The 24,703-nt window shown below is 44.5% G+C and overlaps 10 non-coding genes across 10 annotated transcripts; all 10 read right to left on the bottom strand.

Annotated features, from left to right (window-relative positions):
• Positions 1 to 2,592: 2,592 nt before the first annotated feature.
• On the bottom strand, positions 2,593 to 2,664 carry trnaq-cug (transfer RNA glutamine (anticodon CUG)). The gene has a single exon. It is a non-coding gene; the product is annotated as a tRNA-Gln (tRNA).
• A 1,130-nt stretch (positions 2,665 to 3,794) lies between these two features.
• trnap-agg (transfer RNA proline (anticodon AGG)) lies at positions 3,795 to 3,866 on the bottom strand. Its single transcript has one exon. It is a non-coding gene; the product is annotated as a tRNA-Pro (tRNA).
• Positions 3,867 to 6,731: 2,865 nt separating this feature from the next.
• On the bottom strand, positions 6,732 to 6,803 carry trnaq-cug (transfer RNA glutamine (anticodon CUG)). Its single transcript has one exon. It is a non-coding gene; the product is annotated as a tRNA-Gln (tRNA).
• Positions 6,804 to 6,992: 189 nt separating this feature from the next.
• trnaq-uug (transfer RNA glutamine (anticodon UUG)) lies at positions 6,993 to 7,064 on the bottom strand. The gene has a single exon. It is a non-coding gene; the product is annotated as a tRNA-Gln (tRNA).
• Positions 7,065 to 7,154: 90 nt separating this feature from the next.
• trnaf-gaa (transfer RNA phenylalanine (anticodon GAA)) lies at positions 7,155 to 7,227 on the bottom strand. The gene has a single exon. It is a non-coding gene; the product is annotated as a tRNA-Phe (tRNA).
• Positions 7,228 to 7,483: 256 nt separating this feature from the next.
• trnap-agg (transfer RNA proline (anticodon AGG)) lies at positions 7,484 to 7,555 on the bottom strand. Its single transcript has one exon. It is a non-coding gene; the product is annotated as a tRNA-Pro (tRNA).
• Positions 7,556 to 10,043: 2,488 nt separating this feature from the next.
• trnaq-cug (transfer RNA glutamine (anticodon CUG)) lies at positions 10,044 to 10,115 on the bottom strand. The gene has a single exon. It is a non-coding gene; the product is annotated as a tRNA-Gln (tRNA).
• Positions 10,116 to 10,769: 654 nt separating this feature from the next.
• Positions 10,770 to 10,841, bottom strand: trnaq-uug (transfer RNA glutamine (anticodon UUG)). The gene has a single exon. It is a non-coding gene; the product is annotated as a tRNA-Gln (tRNA).
• A 255-nt stretch (positions 10,842 to 11,096) lies between these two features.
• On the bottom strand, positions 11,097 to 11,170 carry trnai-aau (transfer RNA isoleucine (anticodon AAU)). Its single transcript has one exon. It is a non-coding gene; the product is annotated as a tRNA-Ile (tRNA).
• Positions 11,171 to 20,105: 8,935 nt separating this feature from the next.
• trnaq-cug (transfer RNA glutamine (anticodon CUG)) lies at positions 20,106 to 20,177 on the bottom strand. Its single transcript has one exon. It is a non-coding gene; the product is annotated as a tRNA-Gln (tRNA).
• Positions 20,178 to 24,703: the final 4,526 nt, after the last annotated feature.

The following is a 24,703-nucleotide window of genomic DNA, read 5'->3' as shown; positions in this document are numbered from 1 at the left end:
ACCAAATATAACATAAAGGCGTTTATGACAATTCATAATAATATGATCATCAAACAGATCTAAAACTTAAAATGGTATATCAAATCGTTTTGGTATATCTTTTATAACATAGTTGAGAATCATTTGTTGAAACAAAAAAACACTTGTTTTTGCCTATTCATGTCTTTTTAAATATGTATAACATAGTATTTAAAAAGATAACATAAATATGTATACTGGTGTATAACATAGTATAGTATAACATATATGAATTAAACTTTTTTTTTTAAAGGTTTTAGTAAAAATCTTCTTGTGCTCAAAATAATGTAATGAATGACACAAAAAAATACTAAATTAACAACAACAAAAAATGGTTTAAGGAGGATATAGCTTAATTAGCGGTCGGCTAATTATCTTGACAGTAGTGGCATGTTTTTTACTGTATATCATGGTAAAGTTGCAGGTTCACATGTACAGAAGAAAACGTGTGCTATTACACGCTAGCTAGCTTTATTGGCATGTTTAATTGTCTAAAAACAAACACTGTTTATGAATAAATAATGATCGATTATACAGTCGTGAAGAATAGACTTACCTGTTGCAAAGATGACGATAATTACTACTGATGACTACTACTTCCTGCTCAGCTACTGTTCGGACGCTCTCGCTTACTGCTCCGCGCTTTGCTCTATCGCTTTTATATTTCTATATTTTATCTCCTTTTATCACCTAATTTTAACTTCAGCAAATCAGCACGGTGCTCAAACGCTTGGATTACTACAAAAAAAAGCAGAATTATTTTATTCGACCAGCCTCCCACTGAAAGGTTACATTCCGGGGAAGAGAAAACACAACTGCCTACATTCATAAGGATAAGAAAATGCCTCCTCTGGAATCTACTTGCTGCTCCAACTGCCACAGACTTTTACAAAGGATTGCAATTCTTGAAACAAAGTTAATTGCGGGACCACCAAACCAGACGGAACACACAACAGAGCTTCGTCATGGACGTCCTCAGCATACAGCCGGTGAGTCCCATGAATCTAGTGCTTCTCGACAGGCCATACTGAGTGTAGAGAAACAAGCCGATCGTTTTACTAATCGATGGCACAAACAGGGTGCGAGACCCAAAGGCACTCGAGACATCAGATTGTCACGAGCATCACATATTACTGCAGTAGCATCCTCTACCCCAGATACGGCTCTGACAAGGACTGCAAACACTGGTCTCCTACCACCGCCTATACATCTTGAGAACAGATTTGAAATATTAATGAATGAGGAATCCCCAAATTTGATGAATGTGATCGCACACAGACAGAATCAGCCAGTAGCTAACACTGATGCTAACTGGGGCTCAAGGTCGAGCAGACAGCGGCACTCAGCTCACAGTGCAGCCGAGCCCAGGACTCTGATAGTGGGCGACTCCGTAATCAGAAACATTAATAGCAGGGATACAACAACGTGCTGCCTTCCACAAGCAACAACTTCTGATGTAAACAGGGAACTTCAGAACATTCTGATGAAACATAAGACTGCAAATCGACTCATCATTCATGTGGGGAAGAATGATATTCATAAAGAGCAGTCGGAACTTCTTAAAAAGGATTTCAATGAACTTTTTGAAACACTTAAAAGACTGAAAGTTCAAACATTCATCAGTGGACCACTCCCAGCAAGAGGAACAAACAGGTTTTCACGGTTGCTTTGGCTTAATACATGGCTGCAAAAAACCTGCAATATAAAAGGAGTGAACTTTATTGACAACTTCAATCTTTTCTGGAGTCAGAGGCAACTGTTCCAACAGGATGGCCACCACCCAAACAAACTTGGTTCAAGAGTGCTAAAGGACAATATCTACTTCTCCCTCCGTCATCCTTCTGCAATGTGTGCCAATCCACTCAACCTGAATGGCACACACACACACCTGGATACAGTATGAATGACTACAGGATTTCACTTCAGCACCTGAATGGACATGCGGTTGACACATCACACAAGGACAGTGATAACACCACTCAGCCACAACAACCTCTGCTCACGGACACAATCTCAGCTGAGCCCTGCCCACAGAGCTCACCACAGACAGACTGTGACATACCAGCACTGCTCCAAGATACAGCACCCATAGACGACTTTCTTGAAAACAGCCAGGGAAACCAGGACAGCATATTACAGCCTCCAATAACACCAGAGCAAAAATCCCTCTCACCGGAAACATTATCACTCTCTCCAGCATCTCCACTTCTGTGCTTCTCAGAGAAAATGGAACAACTGGTGCATGCTGGAACTAGACTATCCCACTCTTTTGCTGCGAGCCCCCAGATACCAACCAAAAAAACGCCAGGCCCCACAACCACCAAAGCCTGCAGGCCCAGCTCGCCCTCCCCCTCCTCCTGTGAGAGCTCTTCGGCCTCAAATGGTAAATTAGCTCAAATGGTAGAGCGCTTGCTTAGCATGCGAGAGGTAGCGGGATCGATGCCTGCATTCTCCAGGGCTGTCCATCCTTTTTACGCCCCCCCTTCAAGGGGCACTACCTAGATGAGCTCTTGCGGCTCAGTGCTGCCGAAAAAGTTTTTTTGAACGAGGTACTGCACACATTCCTGGAAAAGCAGGTCCCACCGAGATTTGAACTCGGATCGCTGGATTCAGAGCCAAGAGTGCTAACCATTACACCATGGAACCTTGGCGTGTGTCAACTTTTCCCATGAGCAGCAGAGATTTAAGTCATTGAGTCCAGAAGCACGATAGCAAGGAGCAAATGAAGCCTTTGCTTTTTAAGCCCATGTTTCCCCGATTCCGACTCGGTTTGAGAGTGCCAATTTCACCGCCACGTCAGCAGTTGCGCATCACCTCTGTTTGTTCCCTACCTTCCACAAAGAACCTAAATAGGTTCCACCGAGATTTGAACTCGGATCGCTGGAGTCAAAGCGCAATTTTTTGATTAAATCTACAATTAAAAGGTAGCCAGTGCAAAGTAGCCAGCACAGAGGAAATGCGGGCTGTTTTTTTTTGGTCATTGGAAATCACGCTGCAGCACCTGCACACGTGCTAGGGATCGCGCCTCGTCTTTGTCTTTGAGAGCGATGGACACCTCTTCTCCATCATCGAGGGGAGTTAGCTCAAATGGTAGAGCGCTCGCTTAGCATGTGAAAGGTAGCGGGATCGATGCCTGCATTCTCCAGTGCTGTCCATCCTTTTTACGCCCCCCTTCAAGGGGCACTACCTAGATGAGCTCTTGCGGCTCAGTGCTGTCGAAAAAGTTTTTTTGAACGAGGTACTGCACACATTCCTGGCAAAAGCAGGTCCCACCGAGATTTGAACTCGGATCGCTGGATTCAGAGCCCAGAGTGCAAACCATTACACCGTGGAACCTTGGCGTGTGCCAACTTTTCCCATGAGCAGCAGAGATTTAAGTCATTGAGTCCAAAAGCACGATAGCAAGGAGAAAATGAAGCCTTTGCTCTTTAAGCCCATGTTTCCCCAATTCCGACTCTGTTTGAGAGTGCCAATTTCACTGCCACGTCAGCAGTTGCGCATCACCTCTGTTTTTTCCCACCCTTCCGCAAAGAACCTGAAAAGGTTCTACCGAGATTGGAACTTGGCTCGCTGGATTCAAAGCCCAAAGTGCTAACCATTACACCATTGAACCAACACTTCCTGATAGGTGGCTGTCTGAGAGGCAGATAGCGATGAGGCTAGGTGGAATCAGGTAGACTAAAAGAGGCGGACGTGGTTCCTCTGCCGAAACCCGGGATATAAATATCCTGGTTGCCCTAATCAGGCTGAAGAGATTAAAAGCAAAGCCTAATAATGGGCTCGTCCGGGTTTTGAACCCGGGACCTCTCGCACCCTAAGCGAGAATCATACCCCTAGACCAACGAGCCGAAACATACATCCTCCTTGCTGCTGCCGGGCCGGAAACATTTCAGCTTCCATGGCTTAAAGCGCAATTTTTTGATTAAATCTACAATTAAAAGGTAGCCGGTGCAAAGTTTCCAGCACAGAGGAAATGCGGCCTCTTTTTTTGTGGTCATTGGAAATCACGCTGCAGGACCTGCACATGAATAATGAGAAGCTTACTTACAGGAGCCTGGTCTGCAACACTGGACCCAGTTGATGTTGCAGGAGCAGAGGCAGCACTTGGCTGGACAGAAGCCTGTGGAGGAGACTGCAGAGGAGGCTGAGCAGGGCGCAGAGGAGGAGACTGCAGAGGAGGCTGGGCAGGGCGCAGAGGAGGAGACTGCAGAGGAGGCTGGGCAGGGCGCAGAGGAGGAGACTGCAGAGGAGGCTGGGCAGGGCGCAGAGGAGGAGACTGCAGAGGAGGCTGGGCAGGGCGCTGCAGTCCTGTGGGTGGCTGTAGTGAGGATGGTCCTGGTGCAGAGGGACAGGGGTTGAAGGCCTTGCTGGAAAGATGGGAGTTGCTCTTTCCAGTGGACAGGAAGCTCTGCAGGCGACTGGTACACCTGGCCAGGGGTCCACAATCCTGGAGGAGCAGGATAAGGGGCAGGAGCAGGGGCAGTAGCATGAGCCGGGGCAGGAGCAGGGCCTCTCGAGCCTGCAGTGGCTGGAGAAAAAAGAAAAAACTTACCCACTTACAGGGTTTGGCTGGAGACAAAATCTTTTGTGCCAGCTGTGAAGCAAATAAATGCTTCCCCCGCGCCAACAGGGCCTTCACATTGGTCGCCAGCAGTGGCCTGTTCTTAGTGGCAGTAGGTGGAGGAGGAACAGACACAGTGGCAGTGGGCACAGCAGCAGTGAGGACAGATGCAGTGGGCACAGTGGTGGTGGGCACGTGGGCTAGAGCCTGCCTCTTCAGCACGTATGCTTTGAAAAGGGCCATATTGGTGTTAGGCCTGGCCTTTGCCTTCTTCAGGTAGGTGATGAGAGCCTGGGCCTCCTTGCTTGGGTCCTCATACACCTCCTTCATTGACCTACCCTTAAAATCCCCAAACTCCACCATCAGACATCCAGAGTCTCCTGTCCTCTGGGCCTCCTGCAGCATGGCCTGTTTTTTTCTGATACACCTCTACAGCCTCGCCTACCTCCCTGATCTGCGAGGTGTATCTGAGGAACAGGTGTTTGTTGTCCGACAGCGGGTTGTCCCTCTCCTCCTCCCCCAAAACGCTGCTGACCAGATAGCAGGCATACCCCAGTGAGTTCTCCAGCAGCCACAGGAACCTCTGACCCTGGTGTTTCCCAAACTGGATCTTGCAGTGAGCCAGAACCAGGAACTGGTCTCCAGGATTCCCTCCATTCTGCCTCACAAAGGCAGTGGCCTCAGCCAGGACCTCCTCCTTACACCTGGCCCTCCCTGCCAACACGATCTTCCTCCTATTGGCCTCCTCAGTTGGCCCCATAAGGAGTCGACCCTCAGAGGTTCTTCGTAAAACCGGGTATGCATACATAATCTGAAAGGACACAGGCATAAACAGAACGTTACATAGCTGTCATATTCCAACTGAAAGTATTTTACTACAGCATTTCTTTTTTATGTAATTAATTATTATAATATTATAATAATTAATGATTATTATTATTATGAGCATAAGCATTATTGTTTTTTATACAACTGTGAATCACTTTGAATTGCCTTGTGTACAAATTGTAAATAGTGTGATGAACTTATTAATAAGAAAATAAATAACACTTCTTGGTACAATCTTGCTGGTATCATGCCATGCTTAAATCGTTTTGTTTTGTTTAGCTTTTGTGGCAGAGATTACTAAGAAACACCAAATATTACATAAAGGCGTTTATGACAATTCCTAATAATATGATCATCAAACAGATCTAAAACTTAAAATGGTATATCAAATCGTTTTGGTATATCTTTTATAACATAGTTGAGAGTCATTTGTTGAAACAAAAAAACACTTGTTTTTGCCTATTCATGTATTTTTAAATATGTATAACATAGTATTTAAAAAGATAACATAAATATGTATACTGGTGTATAACATAGTATAGTATAACATATATGAATTAAACTTTTTTTTTAAAAGGTTTTAGTAAAAATCTTCTTGTGCTCAAAATAATGTAATGAATGACACAAAAAATGCTAAATTAACAACAAAAAAAAAATGGTTTAAGGAGGATATAGCTTAATTAGCGGTCGGCTAATTATCTTGACAGTAGTGACATGTTTTGTACTGTATATCATGGTAAAGTTGCAGGTTCACATGTACAGAAGAAAACGTGTGCTATTACACTCTAGCTGGCTTTATTGCCATGTTTAATTGTCTAAAAACAAACACTGTTTATGAATAAATAATGATCGATTATAGTGTCGTGAAGAATAGACTTACCTGTTGCAAAGATTGCAAAGATGACGATAATAACAGCGGTCGCCGATTGGTCAAAAGTAAGCCACAGGAGCAGAGCCAGGAGAGAAACGCGATTGGTCAAAAGTAAGCCACAGGAGAGAAAGGCGATTGGTCAAAAGTAAGCCACAGGAGAGAAACACGATTGGTCAAAAGTAAGCCACAGGAGAGAACGCGATTGGTCAAAAGTAAGCCACAGCAGAGAAACACGATTGGCTCACGTGGGCTTACTTTGGGCTTACTTTGGCTCAATCGGTAGGAAGCAGTAGGCGCAAGCGAGAGGTAGTGGGATCGATGCCTGCATTCTCCAGTGCTGTCCATCCTTTTTACGCCCCACTTCAAGGGGCACTACCTAGATGAGCTCTTGCGGCTCAGAGCTGCCGAAAAATTTTTTTCGAACGAGGTACTGCACACATTCCTGGCAAAAGCAGGTCCCACCGAGATTTGAACTCGGATCGCTGGATTCAGAGCCCAGAGTGCTAACCATTACACCATGGAACCTTGGCGTGTGTCAACATTTCCAATGAGCATCAGAGATTTAAGTCATTGAGTCCAGAAGCACGATAGCAAGGATTTAAGTCATTGAGTCCAGAAGCACGATAGCAAGGAGCAAATGAAGCCTTTGCTTTTTAAGCCCAGCAGTTGCGCATCACCTCTGTTTTTTCCCTCCCTTCCGCAAAGAACCTAAAAAGGTTCCACCGAGATTTGAACTCGGATTTCTGGATTCAAAGCCCAGAGTGCTAATCATTACACCATGGAACCAACACACTCTGCTAGCTGGCTGTCTGAGAGGCAGATAGCGATGAGGCTAGGTGGAATCAGGTAGACTAAAAGAGGCGGACGTTGTTCCTCTGCCGAAACCCGGTATTGAACCAGGGACCTTTAGATCTTCAGTCTAACGCTCTCCCAACTGAGCTATTCCTGCCAGATACTTGTATGGTTTAGCCAGCAGGGATGTATGGGACACCGCCCGTCATTTTCGAGAAGAGCAGAGCGAAGGTCCCAGAGAGAAAATGAGTGGCCCGTACGGGGATGAAAACCCGCCACCTTGGCGTTATTAGCACCACGCTCTAAGCAACTGAGCTAACCGGCCTCTCTCTGGCACATTTTATCCCCAATTTCTCACAAATATCCTGGTTGCCCTAATCAGGCTGAAGAGATTAAAAGCAAAGCCTAATAATGGGCTCGTCTGGGATTTGAACCCGGGACCTCTCGCACCCTAAGCGAGAATCATACCCCTAGACCAACGAGCCGAAACATACATCCTCCCAGCTGCTGCCGGGCCGCAAACATTTCAGCTTCCATGGCTTAAAGCGCAATTTTTTGATTAAATCTACTATTAAAAGGTAGCCAGTGCAAAGTTTCCAGCACAGAGGAAATGCGGCCTCTTTTTTTGTGGTCATTGGAAATCACGCTGCAGGACCTGCACACGAATAATGAGAAGCTTACTTACAGGAGCCTGGTCTGCAACACTGGACCCAGTTGATGTTGCAGGAGCAGAGGCAGCACTTGGCTGGACAGAAGGCTGTGGAGGAGACTGCAGAGGAGGCTGAGCAGGGCGCAGAGGAGGAGACTGCAGAGGAGGCTGGGCAGGGTGCAGAGGAGGAGACTGCAGAGGAGGCTGGGCAGGGTGCACAGGAGGAGACTGCAGAGGAGGCTGGGCAGGGTGCAGAGGAGGAGACTGCAGAGGAGGCTGGGCAGGGCGCTGCAGTCCTGTGGGTGGCTGTAGTGAGGATAGTCCTGGTGCAAAAGGACAGGGGTTGAAAGCCTTGCTGGAAAGATGGGAGATGCTCTTTCCAGTGGACAGGAAGCTCTGCAGGCGACTGGGACACCTGGCCAGGGGTCCACAATGCTGGAGGAGCAGGATAAGGGGCAGGAGCAGGGGCAGTAGCACGAGCCGGGGCAAGAGCAGGGCCTCTCGAGCCTGCAGTGGCTGGAGAAAAAAGAAAAAACTTACCCACTTACAGGGTTTGGCTGGAGACAAAATCTTTTGTGCCAGCTGTGAAGCAAATAAATGCTTCCCCCGCGCCAACAGGGCCTTCACATTGGTCGCCAGCAGTGGGTTGTTCTTAGTGGCAGTAGGTGGAGGAGGAAAAGACACAGTGGCAGTGGGCACAGCAGCAGTGAGGACAGATGCAGTGGGCACAGTGGCGGTGGGCACGTGGGCTGGAGCCTGCCTCTTCAGCACGTATGCTTTGAAAAGGGCCATATTGGTGTTAGGCCCGGCATTTACCTTCTTCAGGTAGGTGATGGGAGCCTGGGCCTCCTTGCTTGGGTCCTCATACACCTCCTTTATTGACCTACCCTTAAAATCCCCAAACTCCACCATCAGACACCAAGAGTCTCCTGTCCTCTGGGCCTCCTGCAGCATGGCCTGTTTTTTTCTGATACACCTCTACAGCCTCGGGACACAGGCATAAACAGAACGTTACATAGCTGTCATATTCCAACTGAAAGTATTTTACTACAGCATTTATTTTTTATGTAATTAATTATTATAATATTATAATAATTAATGATTATTATTATTATGAGCATAAGCATTATTGTTTTTATACAACTGTGAATCACTTTGAATTGCCTTGTCTACAAATTGTAAATAGTGTGATGAACTTATTAATAAGAAAATAAATAACACTTCTTGGTACAATCTTGCTGGTATCATGCCATGCTTAAATCGTTTTGTTTTGTTTAGCTTTTGTGGCAGAGATTACTAAGAAACACCAAATATAACATAAAGGCGTTTATGACAATTCATAATAATATGATCATCAAACAGATCTAAAACTTAAAATGGTATATCAAATCGTTTTGGTATATCTTTTATAACATAGTTGAGAATCATTTGTTGAAACAAAAAAACACTTGTTTTTGCCTATTCATGTCTTTTTAAATATGTATAACATAGTATTTAAAAAGATAACATAAATATGTATACTGGTGTATAACATAGTATAGTATAACATATATGAATTAAACTTTTTTTTTTAAAGGTTTTAGTAAAAATCTTCTTGTGCTCAAAATAATGTAATGAATGACACAAAAAAATACTAAATTAACAACAACAAAAAAATGGTTTAAGGAGGATATAGCTTAATTAGCGGTCCGCTAATTATCTTGACAGTAGTGGCATGTTTTTTACTGTATATCATGGTAAAGTTGCAGGTTCACATGTACAGAAGAAAACGTGTGCTATTACACGCTAGCTAGCTTTATTGGCATGTTTAATTGTCTAAAAACAAACACTGTTTATGAATAAATAATGATCGATTATACAGTCGTGAAGAATAGACTTACCTGTTGCAAAGATTGCAAAGATGACGATAATAATAGCGGTCGCCGATTGGTCAAAAGTAAGCCACAGGAGCAGAGCCAGGAGAGAAACGCGATTGGTCAAAAGTAAACCACAGGAGAGAAAGGCGATTGGTCAAAAGTAAGCCACAGGAGAGAAACACGATTGGTCAAAAGTAAGCCACAGGAGAGAACGCGATTGGTCAAAAGTAAGCCACAGCAGAGAAACACGATTGGCTCACGTGGGCTTACTTTGGGCTTACTTTGGCTCAATCGGTAGGAAGCAATAGGCGCAAGCGAGAGGTAGTGGGATCGATGCCTGCATTCTCCAGTGCTGTCCATCCTTTTTACGCCGCCCTTCAAGGGGCACTACCTAGATGAGCTCTTGCGGCTCAGTGCTGCCGAAAAAGTTTTTTAGAACGAGGTACTGCACACATTCCTGGCAAAAGCAGGTCCCACCGAGATTTGAACTCGGATCGCTGGATTCAGAGCCCAGAGTGCTAACCATTACACCATGGAACCTTGTCGTGTGTCAACTTTTCCCATGAGCAGCAGAGATTTAAGTCATTGAGTCCAGAAGCACGATAGCAAGGATTTAAGTCATTGAGTCCAGAAGCACGATAGCAAGGAGCAAATGAAGCCTTTGCTTTTTAAGCCCATGTTTCCCCAATTCCGACTCGGTTTGAGAGTGCCAATTTCACCGCCACGTCAGCAGTTGCGCATCACCTCTGTTTTTTCCCTCCCTTCCGCAAAGAACCTAAAAAGGTTCCACCGAGATTTGAACTCGGATCGCTGGATTCAAAGCGCAATTTTTTGATTAAATCTACAATTAAAAGGTAGCCAGTGCAAAGTTGCCAGCACAGAGGAAATGCGGCCTGTTTTTTTGTGGTCATTGGAAATCACGCTGCAGCACCTGCACACGTGCTTGGGATCGCGCCTCGTCTTTGTCTTTGAGAGCGATGGACACCTTCGCTCCATCATCGAGGGGAATTAGCTCAAATGGTAGAGCGCTCGCTTAGCATGCGAGAGGAAGCGGGATCGATGCCTGCATTCTCCAATGCTGTACATCCTTTTTACGCCCCCCTTCAAGGGGCACCAACTAGATGAGCTCTTGCGGCTCAGTGCTGCCGAAAAAGTTTTTTCGAACGAGGTACTGCACACATTCCTAGCAAATGCAGGTCCCACCGAGATTTGAACTCGGATCGCTGGATTCAAAGCCCAGAGTGCTAACCATTACACCATGGAACCAACACACTCTGCTAGCTGGCTGTCTGAGAGGCAGATAGCGATGAGGCTAGGTGGAATCAGGTAGACTAAAAGAGGCGGACGTGGTTCCTCTGCCGAAACCCGGGATAGAACCAGGGACCTTCAGATCTTCAGTCAAACGGTCTCCCAACTGAGCTATTTTGGCCAGGTACTTGTATGGTTTAGCCAGCAGGGATGTCTGGGAGACCGCCCGTCATTTTCGAGAAGAGTGAGCGAAGGTCCCAGAGAGAAAATAAGTGGCCCGTACGGGGATCGAACCCGCGACCTTGGCGTTATTAGCACCACGCTCTAACCAACTGAGCTAACCGGCCTCTCTCTGAGACATTTTATCCCCAATTTCTCAAAAATATCCTGGTTGCCCTAATCAGGCTGAAGAGATTAAAAGCAAAGCCTAATAATGGGCTCGTTGGGGATTTGAACCCGGGACCTCTCGCACCCTAAGCGCAAATCATACCCCTAGACCAACGAGCCGAAACATACATCCTCCCTGCTGCTGCCGGGCCGCAAACATTTCAGCTTGCATGGCTTAAAGCTCAATTTTTTGATTAAATCTACAATTAAAAGGTAGCCAGTGCAAAGTTTCCAGCACAGAGGAAATGCGGCCTCTTTTTTTGTGGTCATTGGAAATCACGCTGCAGCACCTGCACACGAATAATGAGAAGCTTACTTACAGGAGCCTGGTCTGCAACACTGGACCCAGTTGATGTTGCAGGAGCAGAGGCAGCACTTGGCTGGACAGAAGGCTGTGGAGGAGACTGCAGAGGAGGCTGAACAGGGCGCAGAGGAGGAGACTGCAGAGGAGGCTGGGCAGGGCGCAGAGGAGGAGACTGCAGAGGAGGCTGGGCAGGGCGCAGAGGAGGAGACTGCAGAGGAGGCTGGGCAGGGCGCAGAGGAGGAGACTGCAGAGGAGGCTGGGCAGGGCGCTGCAGTCCTGTGGGTGGCTGTAGTGAGGATGGTCCTGGTGCAGAGGGACAGGGGTTGAAGGCCTTGCTGGAAAGATAGGAGTTGCTCTTTCCAGTGGACAGGAAGCTCTGCAGGCGACTGGGACACCTGGCCAGGGGTCCACAATGCTGGAGGAGCAGGATAAGGGGCAGGAGCAGGGGCAGTAGCACGAGCCGGGGCAGGAGCAGGGCCTCTCGAGCCTGCAGTGGCTGGAGCGTAAAAAAACACAACAAAATGATCTTATTGTTTTAGACTTTCACTGCTTGACTTTCTCAGCTCTGCTGGACAGCTACTGCGATTACAAGGTTTACTGCAAAGCATGTATGATAAGTAGAGAGATGACATGATGATGAAAAGATGGAAGGAAGCAGTGAAAATCATCCTGTTTTTCATCCAAGCACCATTAGAAGAAATACAAGAAGAAAAAAAGATGGGATCAGCCAAGTGTGAAGCGAAGCAGACCAAACACTACAACAGCCACTTATTCCAAGGGGAGGGGGGGAAGTGTGAGATGACAAGAATGAGCTTTAGTCAGTGATTACGATAAAAAATGAAATAAAACCTTTTACATACACCTTTAAATTATCTTTTTTCCTTTGAGGATGTTCACTCAAAGAGTGAATGTAGATTGACACCTGAGAAGTGCCATTCCTCTGTGTTGTGAAATAAAATAATATGTCATTTAAAAAATACTGTTTTGTTTTATTTGTAATTGTTTGTAAAATATTGTTTAAGATTTACATACCTTGAGGAAGTTGTTCCTCAGCTTGCGAGGCTACAGTTGCCATCTCCAGGTCATCTTCCTCCTCAAAAAAATCCGTAGCAGCAGAGTCTGTAAAATAACATAAAACACTAAGCACATGTCACCAACACACTTGTATGCGTTAAGTGATACTCACCACATGTAAAGAGCTGTCTCCGGGCTGCGGACTCAGACGCAGGATGTACACGTGGTCCTGCAGCTGTTGAACACGTATTTTCGTTAGACATATATACTGCATAATATATATACTATATTGATTTTAAAGCTTGCAAATCACTTACAGGGTTTGGCTGGAGCCAAAATCTTTTGTGCCAGCTGTGAAGCAAATAAATGCTTCCCCCGCGCCAACAGGGCCTTCACATTGGTCGCCAGCAGTGGCCTGTTCTTAGTGGCATTAGGTGGAGGAGGAACAGACACAGTGGCAGTGGGCACAGCAGCAGTGAGGACAGATGCAGTGGGCACAGTGGTGGTGGGCACGTGGGCTGGAGCCTGCCTCTTCAGCACGTATGCTTTGAAAAGGGCCATATTGGTGTTAGGCCTGGCCTTTGCCTTCTTCAGGTAGGTGATGAGAGCCTGGGCCTCCTTGCTTGGGTCCTCATACACCTCCTTCATTGACCTACCCTTAAAATCCCCAAACTCCACCATCAGACATCCAGAGTCTCCTGTCCTCTGGGCCTCCTGCAGCATGGCCTGTTTTATATTATACACCTCCACAGCCTCGCCTACCTCCCTGATCTGCGAGGTGTATCTGAGGAACAGGTGTTTGTTGTCCGACAGCGGGTTGTCCCTCTCCTCCTCCCCCAAAATGCTGCTGACCAGATAGCAGGCATACCCCAGTGAGTTCTCCAGCAGCCACAGGAACCTCTGACCCTGGTGTTTCCCAAACTGGATCTTGCATTGAGCCAGAACCAGGAACTGGTCTCCAGGATTCCCTCCATTCTGCCTCACAAAGGCAGTGGCCTCAGCCAGGACCTCCTCCTTACACCTGGCCCTCCCTGCCAACACGATCTCCCTCCTATTGGCTTCCTCAGTTGGCCCCATAAGGAGTCGACCCTCAGAGGTTCTTCGTAAAACCGGGTATGCATACATAATCTGAAAGGACACAGGCATAAACAGAACGTTACATAGCTGTCATATTCCAACTGAAAGTATTTTACTACAGCATTTTTTTATGTAATTAATTATTATAATATTATAATAATTAATGAATATTATAATTAATATTATGAGCATAAGCATTATTGTTTTTTATACAACTGTGAATCACTTTGAATTGCCTTGTGTACAAATTGTAAATAGTGTGATGAACTTATTAATAAGAAAATCAATAACACTTCTTGGTACAATCTTGCTGGTATCATGCCATGCTTAAATCCTTTTGTTTTGTTTAGCTTTTGTGGCAGAGATTACTAAGAAACACCAAATATAACATAAAGGCGTTTATGACAATTCATAATAATATGATCATCAAACAGATCTAAAACTTAAAATGGTATATCAAATCGTTTTGGTATATCTTTTATAACATAGTTGAGAATCATTTGTTGAAACAAAAAAACACTTGTTTTTGCCTATTCATGTCTTTTTAAATATGTATAACATAGTATTTAAAAAGATAACATAAATATGTATACTGGTGTATAACATAGTATAGTATAACATATATGAATTAAACTTTTTTTTAAAGGTTTTAGTAAAAATCTTCTTGTGCTCAAAATAATGTAATGAATGACACAAAAAAATACTAAATTAACAACAAAAAAAAATGGTTTAAGGAGGATATAGCTTAATTAGCGGTCGGCTAATTATCTTGACAGTAGTGGCATGTTTTTTACTGTATATCATGGTAAAGTTGCAGGTTCACATGTACAGAAGAAAACGTGTGCTATTACACGCTAGCTAGCTTTATTGGCATGTTTAATTGTCTAAAAACAAACACTGTTTATGAATAAATAATGATCGATTATACAGTCGTGAAGAATAGACTTACCTGTTGCAAAGATGACGATAATTACTACTGATGACGACTACTTCCTGCTCAGCTACTGTTCGGACGCTCTCGCTTACTGCTCCGCGCTTTGCTCTATCGCTTTTATATTTCTATAATTTATCTCCTTTTATCATCTAATTTTAACTTCAGCAAATCAGCACAGTGCTCAAACGCTTGGATTACTACAAAAAAAGCAGAATTATTTTATTCGACCAGCCTCCCACTGAAAGCTTACATTCCGGGGAAGAGAAAACACAACTGCCTACATTCATAAGGATAAGAAAATGCCTCCTCTGGAATCTACTTGCTGCTCCAACTGCCACAGACTTTTACAAAGGATTGCAATTCTTGAAACAAAGTTAATTGCGGGACCACCAAACCAGACGGAATACACAACAGAGCTTCGTCATGGACGTCCTCAGCATACAGCCGGTGAGTCCCATGAATCTAGTGCTTCTCGACAGGCCATACTGAGTGTAGAGAAACAAGCCGATCGTTTTACTAATCGATGGCACAAACAGGGTGCGAGACCCAAAGGCACTCGAGACATCAGATTGTCACGAGCATCACATATTACTGCAGTAGCATCCTCTACCCCAGATACGGCTCTGACAAGGACTGCAAACACTGGTCTCCTACCACCGCCTATACATCTTGAGAACAGATTTGAAGTATTAATGAATGAGGAATCCCCAAATTTGATGAATGTGATCGCACACAGACAGAATCAGCCAGTAGCTAACACTGATGCTAACTGGGGCTCAAGGTCGAGCAGACAGCGGCACTCAGCTCACAGTGCAGCCGAGCCCAGGACTCTGATAGTGGGCGACTCCGTAATCAGAAGCATTAATAGCAGGGATACAACAACGTGCTGCCTTCCACAAGCAACAACTTCTGATGTAAACAGGGAACTTCAGAACATTCTGATGAAACATAAGACTGCAAATCGACTCATCATTCATGTGGGGAAGAATGATATTCATAAAGAGCAGTCGGAACTTCTTAAAAAGGATTTCAATGAACTTTTTGAAACACTTAAAAGACTGAAAGTTCAAACATTCATCAGTGGACCACTCCCAGCAAGAGGAACAAACAGGTTTTCACGGTTGCTTGGGCTTAATACATGGCTGCAAAAAACCTGCAATATAAAAGGAGTGAACTTTATTGACAACTTCAATCTTTTCTGGAGTCAGAGGCAACTGTTTCAACAGGATGGCCACCACCCAAACAAACTTGGTTCAAGAGTGCTAAAGGACAATATCTACTTCTCCCTCCGTCATCCTTCTGCAATGTGTGCCAATCCACTCAACCTGAATGGCACACACACACCTGGATACAGTATGAATGACCACAGGATTTCATTTCAGCACCTGAATGGACATGCGGTTGACACATCACACAAGGACAGTGATAACACCACTCAGCCACAACAACCTCTGCTCACGGACACAATCTCAGCTGAGCCTTGCCCACAGAGCTCACCACAGACAGACTGTGACATACCAGCACTGCTCCAAGATACAGCACCCATAGACGACTTTCTGGAAAACAGCCAGGGAAACCAGGACAGCATATTACAGCCTCCAATAACACCAGAGCAAAAATCCCTCTCACCGGAAACATTACCACTCTCTCCAGCATCTCCACTTCTGTGCTTCTCAGAGAAAATGGAACAACTGGTGCATGCTGGAACTAGACTATCCCACTCTTTTGCTGCGAGCCCCCAGATACCAACCAAAAAACGCCAGGCCCCACAACCACCAAAGCCTGCGGGCCCAGCTCGCCCTCCCTCTCCTCCTGTGAGAGCTCTTCGGCCTCTGCCACAGCGCCAGGGCCCACACCCTCCTCCAGCGGCTCGAGGTGAACCAAAAACAACTGATACCAGCTCTCAGTGATATGTGTCGGGTCCCCGCTATGATAACAATAACTTTCTCAAATGTTTACAGAACAAGCGGGAACCCAGTGTGCCTGTATCTTTTTCTATTGCTGTTCGATTACATGATAGAAAGTCTAAGGCCTTCAAAAGCCGTACAGCAAACCCATCTAATCTGGTGCCTATTACACGACATACCAAGATTGCTGTGGGGACAAAAAGTAAGACTGTTAAGTTAGCACTTTTAAACATCCTCTCACTTAAAAATAAATCACTTTTAGTCAACGACTTAATAACCACATACAACCTGGATTTTATGTTGCTAAATGAAACTTGGCTAGAAGAAAGTTGCAGTGCAACAGTCCTCAATGAAACAGCCCCTCCTAACTTTACTTTTATGAGTGTCTGCAGAGCTGTCAGAAGAGGCGGAGGTTTAGCTGCTCTTTATTAAGATGTCTATCAATGTAAGCAAATATCATTTGGGAATTACCCGTCTTTCGAGTATCTGGGTATTGTGTTAAAAGGTGCTCCACGCAATTTACTTATCATTGTTTACAGGCCTCCAAAATACTCTCCAGCTTTTGCTGAGAACTTAACAGAACTGTTATCAACAATTTCCTCAGAGTTTGACTGCTTTGCCATTGCTGGAGATTTTAACATTCACATAGATAATGCAGAAAACAATATGGCAAAAGAAATCAAAACTGTTTTAAAAACTTTTGATCTGACTCAGCATGTACATGGACCCACACATAATCGTGGACACACTCTAGATTTACTTATCAGTAAGGGTCTAAACATTTCATCAATTGTTATTAAGGATGTAGCACTGTCTGATCATTTTTGTATTTTCTTTGATATATTGATCTCTCCTGCCATTGAAGCTAGATCTGTGTCTGTCAAGAAGAGATGCTTAAATGAGAACACTAGTGTACTATTTATGAAGGCTATATCTTTAACACCAAGCATATCTGCTGACTCTGTTGATTTTCTCCTTGATTCTTTTAACTCAAAAGTTAAGAGTGTAATTGATGATATTGCTCCTGTGAAAGTCAGGAAGAAGAGTGGCAGACAAAAAGCACCTTGGAGAAACTCAACAGCAGTGCAAAATATGAAAAGACAATGGAGAAAAGCAGAGCGCATGTGGCGGAAGACAAAACTTGTAGTCCATTATAACATCTACAAAGACAGCATCCATGCTTTCAATAAGGAACTAAGCAAAGCTAGACAGACTTTTTTCTCGAATATTATAAACAGCAATATAAACAACACGCGCACTCTTTTTGCTACTGTAGAGAGACTGACAACCCCCCCAAGCCAGATTCCCAGTGAAATGCTCTCAGTGAGAAAGTGCAGTGAGTTTACTTCTTTCTTCTCTGAGAAAATCAATAATATCAGAAAGGTGATCAGCTCATCCTTGAGTTGCGCTGGGGTCAGGCAGATCAGACAACAGCACGAGAAAGTAGCCACTATGTCTGATTTCGAAGAAATTGATGGCAAAATTTTGGAAGAAACCGTACAGCAACTAAAAACATCAACCTGCGCCCTTGACGCACTTCCCACATCTTTTTTCAAAAATGTGTTACACAGCTTAGAAGCAGATCTCCTGGAAGTGGTAAATGCCTCACTTCTCTCTGGGAGTTTTCCGACCTCCCTGAAAACTGCTGTCGTCAAGCCCCTCCTGAAAAAGAGCAATCTGGATAAGACCATATTAAACAACTATAGACCGATATCAAATCTTCCTTTCATAGGCAAGATCATTGAAAAAGTTGTCTTCAATCAGCTGATCAAATTCTTACGCTCGAATGGATACTTTGACCATTTTCACTCTGGTTTCCGACCGCACCACAGTACAGAGACCGCGCTCATAAAGATAATAAATGATATTCGCTTAAATACTGATACAGGCTAATTATCAGTGCTGGTACTACTCGACCTCAGTACTGCATTTGACACTGTCGATCACAAAATACTTCTTGACAGGCTGGAAAACTGGGTCGGGCTTTCTGGGATAGTCCTAAAATGGTTCAGGTCATACTTACGAGGCAGAGGTTATTATGTGAGTATAGGAGACCATAAGTCTGAGTGGACATCCATGACATGCGGAGTCCCTCAAGGCTCAATTCTTGCGCCACTCCTATTCAACCTGTACATGCTCCCAATGAGCCAAATAATGAGAAAGAACCAAATCGCTTACCATAGCTATGCAGACGACACACAGCTCTACTTATCCCTATCGCCTAACGATTACAGCCCCATTGACTCCCTTTGCCAATGCATTGATGAAGTAAACAATTGGATGTGCCAAAACTTTCTTCAGTTAAACAAATACAAAACTGAAGTCATTGCGTTTGGAAACAAAGATGAAGTTCTCAAGGTGAACGCATACCTTCAGTCTAGGGGTCAAACAACTGAAAAAATCAAGTCAGGAATCTGGGTGTGTCTGTAGAGTCAGACCTTAGTTTCAGTAGTCATGTCAAAGCAATAACTAAATCAGCATATTATCACCTGAAAAATATTGCAAGAATTAGATGCTTTGTTTCCAGTCAAGACTTAGAAAAACTTGTGCATGCTTTCATCACCAGTAGGGTGGATTATTGTAATGGACTTCTCACTGGCCCTCCCAAAAAGACCATAAGACAGTTGCAGCTCATACAGAACGCTGCTGCTAGGATTCTGAGCAGAACCAGAAAATATGAACACATCACACCAGTCCTCAGGTCTTTACACTGGCTGCCAGTTACATTTAGGATTGATTTTAAAGTATTATTACTGGTATATAAATCATTCAATGGCCTAGGACCTCAATACATTCCAGATATGCTCAGTGAATATAAACCCAACAGATCACTCAGATCATTAGGATCACATCGGCTAGAAATACCAAGGGTTCACTCTAAGCATGGCGAGTCTGCTTTTAGCTACTATGCCAGCCGCAGCTGGAACCAGCTTCCAGAAGAGATCAGATGTGCTCCTACAGTAGTCACATTCAAATCCAGACTCAAAACACATCTGTTTAACTGTGCATTTACTGAATGAGCACTGTGCCACTGTTCGTCCGACTGTTTGCACTGTATTTTATTTTATGTTTTAATTATTCTGATTTCATTTGATTATTTCTGTATTTTATCTTTTATTCCAAACTGTTTTAATTATTCTGATTTCTTTTGATTATTTTAATTTCTTCTATGTAAAGCACTTTGAATTACCATTGTGTATGAAATGTGCTATATAAATAAACTTGCCTTGCCTTGCCTTGCCTAATAATAGCGGTCGCCGATTGGTCAAAAGTAAGCCACAGGAGCAGAGCCAGGAGAGAAACGCGATTGGTCAAAAGTAAGCCAAAGGAGAGAAAGGCGATTGGTCAAAAGTAAGCCACAGGAGAGAAACACGATTGGTCAAAAGTAAGCCACAGGAGAGAACGCGATTGGTCAAAAGTAAGCCACAGCAGAGAAACACGATTGGCTCACGTGGGCTTACTTTGGGCTTACTTTGGCTCAATCGGTAGGAAGCAGTAGGCGCAAGCGAGAGGTAGTGGGATCGATGCCTGCATTCTCCAGTGCTGTCCATCCTTTTTACGCCCCCCTTCAAGGGGCACTACCTAGATGAGCTCTTGCGGCTCAGTGCTGCCGAAAAAGTTTTTTCAAACGAGGTACTGCACACATTCCTGGCAAAAGCAGGTCCCACCGAGATTTGAACTCAGATCGCTGGATTCAGAGCCCAGAGTGCTAACCATTACACCATCGAACCTTGGCGTGTGTCAACTTTTCCCATGAGCAGCAGGATTTAAGTCATTGAGTCCAGAAGCATGATAGCAAGGATTTAAGTCATTGAGTCCAGAAGCACGATAGCAAGAAGCAGATGAAGCCTTTGCTTTTTAAGCCCATGTTTCCCCAATTCCGACTCGGAATTGAGAGTGCCAATTTCACCGCCACGTCAGCAGTTGCGCATCACCTCTGTTTTTTCCCTCCCTTCCGCAAAGAACCTAAAAAGGTTTCACCGAGATTTGAACTCGGATCGCTGGATTCAAAGCGCAATTTTTTGATTAAATCTACAATTAAAAGGTAGCCAGTGCAAAGTTGCCAGCAGAGTGGAAATGCGTCCTGTTTTTTTGTGGTCATTGGAAATCACGCTGCAGCACCTGCACACGTGCTAGGGATCGCGCCTCGTCTTTGTCTTTGAGAGCGATGGACACCTTCTCTCCATCATCGAGGGGAATTAGCTCAAATGGTAGAGCGCTTGCTGCGCAAAAGAAGGGGCCCAATCTTTGCGCCCCCGCACACAAGCCAAAAAGACGCGAAAAACGAGAATTTGCCCACAAATTTCCCCTGCAACATTATTAGGGCTATATTCCTGTGCGTTATGAAGGAGTTTTAGTCACATTTGAAACAAGTCACCCTCCGCGGGCTGGATTCGAACCCGTTTTCTGCGTGTGATCAACTGCGCCTGCGTCTTCATTTATCTATGACATCATTATATTGATTTATATTTTTGTTGTGTGTATTATTATTATTTTTAAATATTGCACATTACATGTAGTTGATTATTTAATAAAATGAATAAAAATGGAGGGATATGATTTGATTGACATGATTTATCAGATTTGTTTTAAGACACTTCAAATGTTTTATTAAATGTTTTTTTTTGTGTATATTATTTTTTAAAAATTGCATATTACATGTTGTTTATGATTGAATAAAATGAATACAAATGTTTCTTCAAATATGTGTGTTTTTTGTGAGGGATATGATTTGATTGATATGATTTATTAGATTACTTTAAGACACTTTAAATGTTTTATTAAAATGAATACACACAAATATTTCAATGACACTTAAAATGTTTTATTAAAATGAATACACAAATATTTAAATGACACTTTAAATGTAAAAAAACAAATATTAAAATGAATACACACAAATAATGAAATGAGTACACAGACACAAACACACATATATACATATATATATATATATATATATATATATATATATAGGACAATATGAAAGACTGGGTGGAACCATGTACAGTAATATATACAAAATATATACAGGAAAAAAGCAAATTGTTTATTGAGGAGGTGGAGTTTGGCTTGTATTTTGCTGGCGCTGTTCTGCCAACCAGTCATCTAAAGATTTTCCATTTGAGGCACGCAAGCAAAATGTGGCATTACCATATCGGCTATGGCCAAACTCTTTGGTTTTGGGCTGCCCACATTTGCTGCACATGTTAAAGGTTACCCCTCGCACATACTTCCTCTTATGGACTCCGCTTTCCGTCTCCTGGGCCCGCCGGCGCCTGTTCCTCTGGGTGTAACGGGAAACAGGAGCAGCAGACACAGGAGCAGGTGGAGCTGGGCCTGCACCGGATGTTGAAGCACCAGAAGGTGGAATCACCATTGACACGGTCATGTCTGGGTTAAGGACTAGTGACAATGACCCAGGTGCTGAAATGGGCTGCACAACTCCTGATGCTGTGGGGGCAGGTGCAATGGGGCACACCATGGTGGTGGCAGCAGCAGGCCGTCGACCTGGTCGCAGAAGAGGAGCCTGTCCTTCTCGATTTGGCGGAAGGGTAAATGTATGTTTTGGGCGTGAGGTCGATGCCGCTTCATCCAATTTTTCCCTCGGTGGAGGAAGCTGTGTATCAGCCACAGCAATTGGGTCAGGTGGAGTCAGTCCCTGAGCGAGGACACTCATTTCCTGTTTTTTCTGCTGCCGTTGAAACCTGAAAATAAATTACATGTATTATATATATGTTTAAAAAAGTATTCAGTTAATTTGAAGAAAATAATGTGCCTTGCTTACCACTGAATGAGTGTCTTCTGGTTTAGCTCAAACAGCTGGATCATTGTTTCATCCATCAGCCTGTGATTGTTAAGCACCAGCTCTCGGATGTGGTGGTAATCCGAGAGGATTTTAGACCACCTAGGGCGGCAAACTCCAGCCTTCTTGGTCGGCGACTTGTGTAAAGCACACAGCTTTGTACAAATGGCCTCAACCAAGCGGCTGGTGCTGGGCCACTGTGCTGGTCCCCCGGGATGTCCAATCAGACACCGTTTTACACTCTCCACACCCAGTGTGACTCCGGACCGCTTTGGTGCCTTAAAGCGTCCATGTGTCAGCTGAGGCTGATGTCGAGGCTGATAGTTGACCCGCTGTTTGTCTATGTCATGGAGAGCTGTCCACAGCTGAATGGCCTCTGTCACCTGCAGGTCAGTGAGGTAAGGAGCCTCACGAAGAACAACCAGGTAACCTGCCATATCCTGGACCTTGTCCCACCCAGCAATGCCATCGGGCCCAATGACTGCTCCCTAGTAAATTCAGATTAATGTTAATATATGTGGAATAAAACGAGATTGAAATTAAATAAAGCCCTTAAAGTGTTTTACCTGAGCCTCGTCGGAGAAACTGCTTCCAGTGTCAGATGGCTGTGACAACACTGAAGGGGCAGGGGCAAGTTGGTGTCCTTCTCTAGTTGATGTGGATGGCTCAGCCAGTGACACGTCAGCCATTGATACATCAGCCAGTGATGCTGGGGACTGAGGCTGAGGCAAAGATGAGGGGCTGTTTGCGAGATCATGGCAGGGGTCATTCTCGTACAGCACTGGAACTGTGATGTCCTCCGTGATCTCTTCCTCAAACCCCTCATCTTGCAGGTCTTGGTCATCAATTTCCTCCACCAGCCTGTCTTCATGGCACTGCCATATGACCGGATGGAGGACGCTCCTTTTATGGCATCTTCCATCCGGTCATCATTCCAACGCATCAAGCCCTCAAGGAGATAGGCTTGAAAATGCGCATCACTGGCACTGGTTCCTAAAAGTAAAAAAAAAAAAAAAAAAAGGGTTTTATATGTCACATATGTACAATATATTTACTACACATGAGGTGCTATGAAGTAGCTGGTTACATGTAATAGAGTTATGTAATTACATAAAAAAATTATTGTCATTATAACCAGAGTTATTAGTGATTTGTGAGGCAAGACAGCTTTGTCAATGCTTTTATGACATCAGAAAAGAACTGTAAAAGTGTGACATTTATTAATGTGACATTAATTTAACGTAATGGAAGCAGTTACAGTGCTTATATTTTTTTACAGAAAAATTACTAATCCATATGTATGTAATACCTGGAATAAAACGGTTCAGGTGGAGGTGGAATGACTCCAAGGAGGTAGAGCCTCGAGCACACCTGTAGCAGCACAGCTCCACACCGCCTTTCTTCAGTGTCCCCTTCTTTATGTAGAGCGGAAAGTGCTCTGGGTCTTGGATACACTGTACATGCTTCCGCTGTTCTTTCCATATCTGCTGGATCCGTTCATGGTTCAGAAGTGGAACTCCCAGAGTATCCTTCCCGTCCGCACTGTCAAACTGATCAATCAGTGACCCAATTAATATGGTGGTCTCCTCCTCCCCCCTGGTCCTCCTCCGGCAGTGCAGTGCCAACTCCCTCCGGTTAATGCGAGCACTGACCGCCTTTTCTGAGATGTAGCCAGACTTCTTTGCTGCCAGCTCACCCTCCTTTGCACGGCGAAGAGCAGCCACATCCTCTGAATCCCACTGGAATATGGACATGGATAGACGTGCCATGAAGATCCCATAGAGCGGATGAGCCTCTGTCGTGACACCTGCAGCAAATCGCCGCATGAAATGCCAGATGTCCAGGCGCACTTCAAGCTCATCCCACTCCGAAAACATGGCCTTCACCTGAGACTGGCCGTGCTGACTGCAGCAATCTCTGTCCACGTACATCACCTTTGGGGATGCCTCTCCTGCCTCTCGGTAGCGTTTCATTAGGCCAGCTGCCATGGGGTCCAGTGCATGTCCCTCGGTGGCTGTTAGGACAGAGACAAGGACTTGGCCGTGTTCGTTACCAACATTTGTGCACCAGGCAGCTGTTCCTGAAGCAGCACCGGCAAGCTTTTTTGTGACCTATTGAAGAAAAAAAAGATTTTTAAAAACAAAACAAAATAAAAACTCATAACTGTGCATTATGTACACACACACACACATATCCATATCTGGACAATTTCTGGATATAAACAGGGCTGTGATACCTTTTTTGTGGAGTCCATCTTGAGAACACAGCCAAATACAGATGTTATTTTGGCCTTGACCTCGTCCAGTCGCCCCAGAACATCCCTGGCGTACACAGCTAACAGCCACTTAGGTTTAGGAAGGGCAGGTAAAAGGGGAGGCTCAGCAAACACAGGAGGCTGCACAAGGGAGGACCTTGTGAATGGTTCACAGGCAGTCAGGTACTGCAGGACAC

The sequence above is a fragment of the Siphateles boraxobius genome, unplaced genomic scaffold, assembly GCF_051911475.1.
Source record: "Siphateles boraxobius isolate OS27281-9 unplaced genomic scaffold, OSU_SipBor_1 19, whole genome shotgun sequence".
Lineage (NCBI taxonomy): Eukaryota > Metazoa > Chordata > Actinopteri > Cypriniformes > Leuciscidae > Siphateles > Siphateles boraxobius.
This window is presented reverse-complemented; position numbering and strand designations above follow the sequence as displayed.